The sequence below is a fragment of the Adiantum capillus-veneris genome, chromosome 28 (assembly GCF_014529385.1).
Source record: "Adiantum capillus-veneris isolate H3 chromosome 28, ASM1452938v2, whole genome shotgun sequence".
Classification (NCBI taxonomy): domain Eukaryota; kingdom Viridiplantae; phylum Streptophyta; class Polypodiopsida; order Polypodiales; family Pteridaceae; genus Adiantum; species Adiantum capillus-veneris.
Genome location: NC_140958.1, coordinates 27,929,429 through 27,936,983, shown reverse-complemented (window position 1 = coordinate 27,936,983; position 7,555 = coordinate 27,929,429). Strand labels below are relative to the sequence as shown.

The 7,555-nt window shown below is 42.1% G+C and overlaps 1 pseudogene; it reads right to left on the bottom strand.

Annotated features, from left to right (window-relative positions):
• Positions 1–4,944: 4,944 nt before the first annotated feature.
• Positions 4,945–6,875, bottom strand: LOC147420211 (uncharacterized; annotated as a pseudogene).
• Positions 6,876–7,555: the final 680 nt, after the last annotated feature.

The window sequence follows — 7,555 nt, the reverse complement described above, 5'->3', positions numbered from 1 at the left end:
AATACATATTTAAGAGAAAGATGTATATGTATAAAACAGAAAATGAGGATCAAACAAATAATGCAATTATTAAATGAAAGGCCTAGCAAAGAGGAATGTGTGTGTGCACAATTGTTTTATGCCCAGAAATCATAGTGATGGGGGGCACATTTACACTTTGAATTTCTTTATAGATAAGCTCCTTATTATGATTTTCCTTTGGATTTTAGATGAACCAAGTATCTTCAGAATATAGTATGATTAATGTAACTAAGTAAGATAGAGTCTAAATAGGAACACATTTAAGAACCGGATCCGACAAGTGTTCATGGTGCAGATTGGCTAGTGAAGGCCTCGCCCACCTATTCATGGAATGCCAAACAATCAAAGGCTTGACAAGGAAGGTTTGCAAATGGATACAAAGAACGTGGAAGATAGGGTTTTATAAGAAGGATTTGTGCCTTGGTGGAAAATACTTTCGAAGTATTGCACTACTAATATGTACTCAAATTGTCAGATTTTTTTTCTTTAGGTAGATATGGAAGGCTAGGAATTGCCGGGTCTTTGATACGACCTCTCTGTGGTAATATTTCCAGAAATTGTTCAAGAAAGTAAGGAGCGAATATCTGTGGTAGGTAAAAGGAAAAACCTCAAGGATTGGCTTAGGGAAACTTTCACCATCCGGTCGAATCTTGCTATGTAAAAGACTGGGCTTTTGGTTCTAGATAGTTCTGATGTCACCACTTGCCCCTGAAGGCTTGGCAAGTGCTTGGGGCTGTTTTGTATATTTCTTGGTGTCCTTCTAATACAATCACTCACAATTGTGAGTTTTAGAGAAAAAAAAGAACACAATCAAGATTATTTGCAGTACTGGTATTTAAGGGTTTTATCCCATGAGATCTTCTATAATGGGATGGACCATAGTATCTTTTTTGTAGAACTCACAATTGTGAGTGTGGTATATTAACATAACCAAAACATTTACAAAGTCAGGCCATGCTCAAACCAAGCCAAGGCACCATAGATTGTCCATCCACCGTACACCGTATTGGCCACCCTCAATCAGACCCTCATCATCATGGAACACATTAAATACATCAGCTGAACAAGGAGCCACCCTCGACAAGACACCATAACAAATAGACAAAGAACGGCAGGGCCCATAGTCCCCATCACCCACCAAGAGCTCCCAAGGTGCCACCATCGCATCAATGCTGCCACTAGTACCACCGTGCCTCACGAGGACTAGGAACCAAAATGGAGATAGAGCATGAAAACATCAACCACCAGAACCAAAAGAGTTCGAGCTGTTAAGGGTGAGCCAGACACCCACATCCCACAAAGTCCGCCCTAAGAAGCCTCAAAGGGATGCCACCGTCAGAAATAACATGTCACATCAACTCTCATGTTCACCAAGAGGTTTACAACAAGCCTGATCCACGAAACGAAACCATACAACATCAAAATCATAATAGCATGTGAAATCAGAAGATACCCACATACCAAAGAACATTGTCGTCCATGAGCCGGTGGGGGAGACGAGCAGCGGCGAGCCCCTCAACAAGTTGAACCATACCTGCACCACCTAAGAGGTCCCACCCCACCCAGAGTAACCTTCGCCGAAGGCGATTTCCTTGCAGAGCGAGCATCCACTGTGCAGTCTTGGAGCCCAAGGCTGCCCCAGCCAGGCCCCAGGGCCAGTGCCCTGGGAAACCCCGTGTTTTGTCAATAGCATAGCATTCTATCTTAACAAGCTAAATATTAATATGCAAATGGGGGAAGCAGATGGCACATGGAGGGGGGAGAGAGGAAGAGAGACGTGACATATGTGATAGAGAGAGAGAGAGAGAGAGAGAGAGAGAGAGAGAGAGATTCGTTTCCCTTTGCGATGCTTTCTCTCGAGTTGCTTGTTCCATCTGGGCGACCTCTTGCATCTACGTCCTTGCACAACTTCTTTTATCTGCTCTGCGTATCTATGCCACAAGGTTGTCTCACTTTGCCTCGTGGTGATTAGCCTTGTGAGGCCCAATGCTATGTTGGTGGTGATGGCGATAAGGAGACCGAGCATGTTTGCAATGGGAGGAGGGTAGGAGCGTGTGCTGAAGAGCTTTGTGAGGAGTCAGAAAACAATGTCCATGTCGATAAAGACAAATAAAAGGGGAAATGAAGGCAAGTGGTAGGTGGAATCATGCTAGCTTGTGCGAGCCTCAAGAGGAGAAAATGCTGGGACTAAGGGGAGGACGATGTGGTGTAGGTGGCAGTAAAAGGACACTGGACGCCATTGCAAGTGAGGACATAGGCCTAGTGAGGTAATCGATGCAAATTTGAGGAGTCTGAGGATATTTTGGTGTGATGCATTGCAAAAGGTCGAGTATCAAGGTCAAGTATTGACACAAGAGCGCTCTCTCTCTCTCGCGCACGTGTTCACTTTGTGTGTGTATGTCCTTGGTACCATGTAGGGTATGAGGACAAAATTGGACAGGAGAGGCAAAGGGAGTGTGGGTTGGACAAGGAAGGTGGCATTGTAGGCGTGGTGAGGGCTCGGATTGCAACTCCCTACTGAGCTCCATGCGTGAACAAGGGTCGTTTGCATCACAAGAGCTTGGATTGCAGATCCCTTGCTGAGTTGCATGCGTGAACAAGGGTAGGGTTGCAGGACTGGCCGATAGTCTTGGCGATGGGAGAAGGCGAAGGGGGGCCGAGGGGGGGCTCTATAGAGCTATGATGGCGACAAGGCATGGACATTTTAGTTTTAGTTGTTGAATTGATGCAGAATATGTAACATAGAGCAAAATAAGTATGCAAGCATTTAGGGCCAAGTAATGAGTTGCGGTAAACTCACAATACGGTAAACTCACAATACTTTGCTTGAGTGATATTCTATGTTCACTACAAGGATGATCTTTTAACCTTTTCTTACGTTAATCTAAGTGGTTCACAAAAGTCTTCTTTGCACACAACTTGACACTAAACATAACAAGGTGAGGAGGCACAAAGGCTTGCTAAGTTAAGGGAGGACTAATATTTACGAGAATAAGTTCAAACGAGGGCCTACAATCACATGGAATTTTAGGTGAGTTTTAATATAAAATTATATTACTCATTATACTTACATGATAAAAATGATGCACATTGAACTTTGCACATTATATTTGAAATAAAATAAATTAGAAAAATAAAGATATTGAAAAATTAAAATAAAAATATAATTTAATATTTTCATGAATAATATATTTAATAAACATAAAAAAGAATAAGATAATAAAATGAAGTGAATCTTTGTGAAATCCTTAAATGAAAGGACACTTTACAAATAAAAATATTGAAAAAACATTATTGTATCAATACTCGATCACGCTCTTATGAATAGAAGTTTTTTTTAGCATACCAAAAAAATGAAGGGACAAGAATTCTTTCTCTTGAAAACTTTGGGAAACAGCTTTTGAAAGGAACAATAATTCTTTCTGTTGAAAACTTTTAAGCTCTCTTGAGGGACACATCTCTCACAAAGAGAACTGAAGAACCCTCACCCATAATGTACGTAGAAATATGCTAACGGAATCTTTTTCAAATGGAAGGGATGAACTCAAGAAGATTCCACCATGGAAAAAAAATGAGTAGTCTACACTTTTGTTTTTGTTTGCAAGGATGAAAGGCCTTCCAAAAGGGAGGAGTAGACTCAAGGTAAGGGTCCTAAGGAAGCACTCCAAAGGATAGACTCATGGAATATGGTATACTAGGTAAAGGGTCCTAAGTATAATGGCAATGGCAAGAAAAAGCTATAGAAGGGAGAAGTTGATTGGGGATATTCGTACTATCTCCTATGCTTTTAAAAGAATCTTGGAAAGAAGATAAACTCAAAGAATCTATATCTATATCTATATTATATATAATGCAGCTTAAGAAGGAGAGGGCATCCACATGTCACTCATTGCTTCACTTCAAAGAAAACCTTACTAAACGTCTCATTCCTATGAAGTTTGGAATCTCTGAACCTAACTTCTAACCTTTCAAGTAAAAATAAAAAGAGGTTTGCTTCACTTCAAAGAAAACCGTCACAGTCTAGGGGAGGGGGGCTACAACTCGTGGCCTTCCATCTACAGGCGATTAAAAGCCGTAACTTCCTGCCTAAAGCCGCTCGATGACTGGCACATCAATAGATGGAACACGTTCTTTTCAAAGGCCAATCATTGGCGCACACATCAACGCCGTGTTACGTGGAAGGTCACTGTCAACTTCCGAAATCTGCCTGCAGTCGCTGTCAACATCACGTAATCTGCCTGGGGTCGCTTTCTCTGCCCGTAATGCTCACACAGGTTGCTATCGCTGGCCCCCCTCCCTTGGACTGAACGACCATTCCCTACACCGTCAAAGTCCAGGGTCAGGGGGTTGAGCATCTTGGCCCTCCATCTAGAGTCTATTAAAATCCATAATTGACACTAAATGGACGGTTAGGATGCTCCACTCCACTTGATCCTGTCAGCTACAACACAGTCAGCTATGACAGTGAACACACACTGTCACCAAGTGCAAACAACTATTCACACATCACCAGCCAGAACATCAACCTAGGGCAGACACATCAGCATCCAGAACTTCAACCTAGGGCAGACACATCAGCGTCCAGAACATCAACCTAGGGCAGACAAATCAGCAGAGAGAATTTTGATCTAGTGTTGACACATCAGCAAGCAGAATTTCAATCTACTGTCGACACATCAGCAAGCAGAATTTCAACCTACTACCCTTGTAGTTTGCTACTGCTACTGAAGTCAAAAAGATGTTGCCTATAACCAGTAGAAAGCATTCCCTTTTGTAGAAATATTATTACACAGAGAGAGAAAAGAATATAAAATATAACATCAATTTCCATTAACAAAATTAATCCAGCAAAACAAGATTGATCATAGTTCTCTGCAGCACAACTACTACTTGTCGTAAGCTACAAACATTCCAACAGTCCAACTACTTCTTCTCCAAAGGTACAAAGGGCATATTTTCCTTCCCAACATATACATTAACAACGCAATTTGACATGTTGCAAACTGGAAACACTGACAGGGGAGGATTTCGACCACCAATACCTAGAGCTCTAGCGACTCAGGCGGAAGCTCATACAGAAGGCTCTCATCAAAAGGAATGTCTTCCCCTATTCTGTAGGGAACAAAAGGCACACTTGGCTTCAAATGACCACCACCTGAACCAACAACACCAGTTGAACATCCTTTACCAGCAACACCAACTTCCTTACTGCCACCTGAAGTAACAATACCAGTTGAACACCCTTTACCAGTGGAACCAATATTACTAGTTGAAGCACAAGAACTACCAACATCAACTGACATATCAACATTAGAAGCGGTGCAACCACCAGCAAACCCTGCTGATAACCCCCCAGCTGGACCAACACAAACAGCAGCAACCTGTCCACCAACAACAGCAAACTATCTACCACCAACAGCAGCAACCTGTCCACCAACATCAGCAACATCTTGCTTCTTTCCACGAGCGCGACCACCTGAACCACATAACAAAAACCATAAAACCAATTAGACTAACCAACACCAACAATCATCAACTTACATTAACACACGAAAAGCACAACCTTCAATATGCTGACAGAAGTTTGAGAACTTTTCCTCCAAAACCTACGGGTAGGCCTTTAGTCTTCCACACCCGTCAGAAGGCTGAGATAGAATATCTTGCGCAGCAGCCATGCGCACCTCACTTGAGAGGTCATACTTCGCATATGACGTAGGACGCTTATGTCCTGTCACCATCATTCCAACCTCACGAGGCACCTGTCCAAGACTCATTCGAGTCACACAAGTGCTTCGTAAGCTCTTATTACTGAAATTTCCACCAACTCCTGTCCTATCACCAATTGACTTCACAATATTGCTCAACACCTTCACCGACACTCTGTTACGACTATACCAAATCTGCAAGAAATTTAGTAATCGATAATTAACTCAGAAAAATGTAAAAATTGCACACCAAGAAATATGACAAAAAACCTTATTAAACCTACGTGCGAGGAGAGTTAATTGGCTGCAAAAACAAAAACAACAGATTCTTATCACCCTCAACAATACACGGCATGCGATGCATCAGCTGATCAAATGTCAATACAACATGATCATCACGAACTGTAATAGCAGGTCGAAAGTGCTCCGGCTGAAAATGCATCAAGTCAACCTTATAATTTTTGCTAGCACGCTCACAAAACCTGCAAGCACAAAAAAACTCAATACCACTAAGTGCCAACTAAGAAGCTTATCGCTATAAGCCTAAAACTCACAAACCAACCTAGCATATTCTCCAAGCTCATATTTACCACGTGAGAACATTATCCTCTCAAGCTTATAGAGATCTAAACCACCCCTGATTGAGAAATGCAACAAGAAAAAGTAAGAAAATCTCATTTGACACCCACGACCATGCTGGATATTGAAATCAACATCCTGCAAAATCTCCTGCTGCAAACTAACACCAATCACTGAAGCTTTTTTCCCCTCCTTGCAAACTCCAGCAGCGACCGACCTTCGCATCGCAGCCAGAATAGAGTTCTGAGTCGATTTAAAGATAGGATCCCGTACAATATCAAACGGCACCTCAACAATACTAGTAGCAGCAACTCTCAAATCCTGCTGCTTTTTTATCATTCTACCAAATCATTACAACATTCCCATCAATGTGTCTGATGGAAATAAGCCACCATCCTGTTTACATACCACAACAAAAAACCTAGCAAGCATTTCATTCAGTTGACGAAGATCCAGCTTCTCAAGAGGAATATCACAATCCACACTAGACATTTTTCTCCATGTATCAAACTTTTTACGTGCCCAATTATCCTTGTGTTTTGTGGCCCCACTATCCCCAGCACTCAACAACTCCTCAAGGTCGCTATTACCAACAAGAAAACCTGGCACAGTATTGTTGCTAGCTTCCACATCCAGCATAGGTACACCACCAACATCAGAACATTCAACAATACTACAAAGCACAACACCTACACAGCAGAAAACACAAATTACAAACAAAACAGCATGCAAACATTCTTATCAGTAAAAAAATCCATATCTAAATATTCCTAAGCAAACCTACTTACATGCATATTCTAAATCACTAACAATAACATGCATGCACAAAGAATTGTTAAGAAATACCTGCAGAAGGACAAATTTCTCCGTCAGCTGATACAAATCCGACATTTGTCCCAGAACCCCCAAATTCGCTGACATTTGTTGCTGCAAAAGCTTCATCTACTCCAAGTTGTATGACTGCTCCAAGTTCATATGCTCCAAGTTCTATGACTGCTCCAAGTTTACCTACACCATCTGCAGGTGCTTCATTAGGTTGACAAGAACTACTACCCCCATGAACTGCACCACCCCCAAGCTGCCCTCCAGCTTCACGACGCCCAGATGCACCTCCTCCAATACCCTCATCAACATCAGGCAGATGGCAGAAGGTCGGCTGCGAACTCATTCCAAGCTCTCCCTTCGAACAAAAAGACACTATACTCTCTCAGAGTTTCGCCCCACAAAATACCTTCCAAAAAGTTCCACAT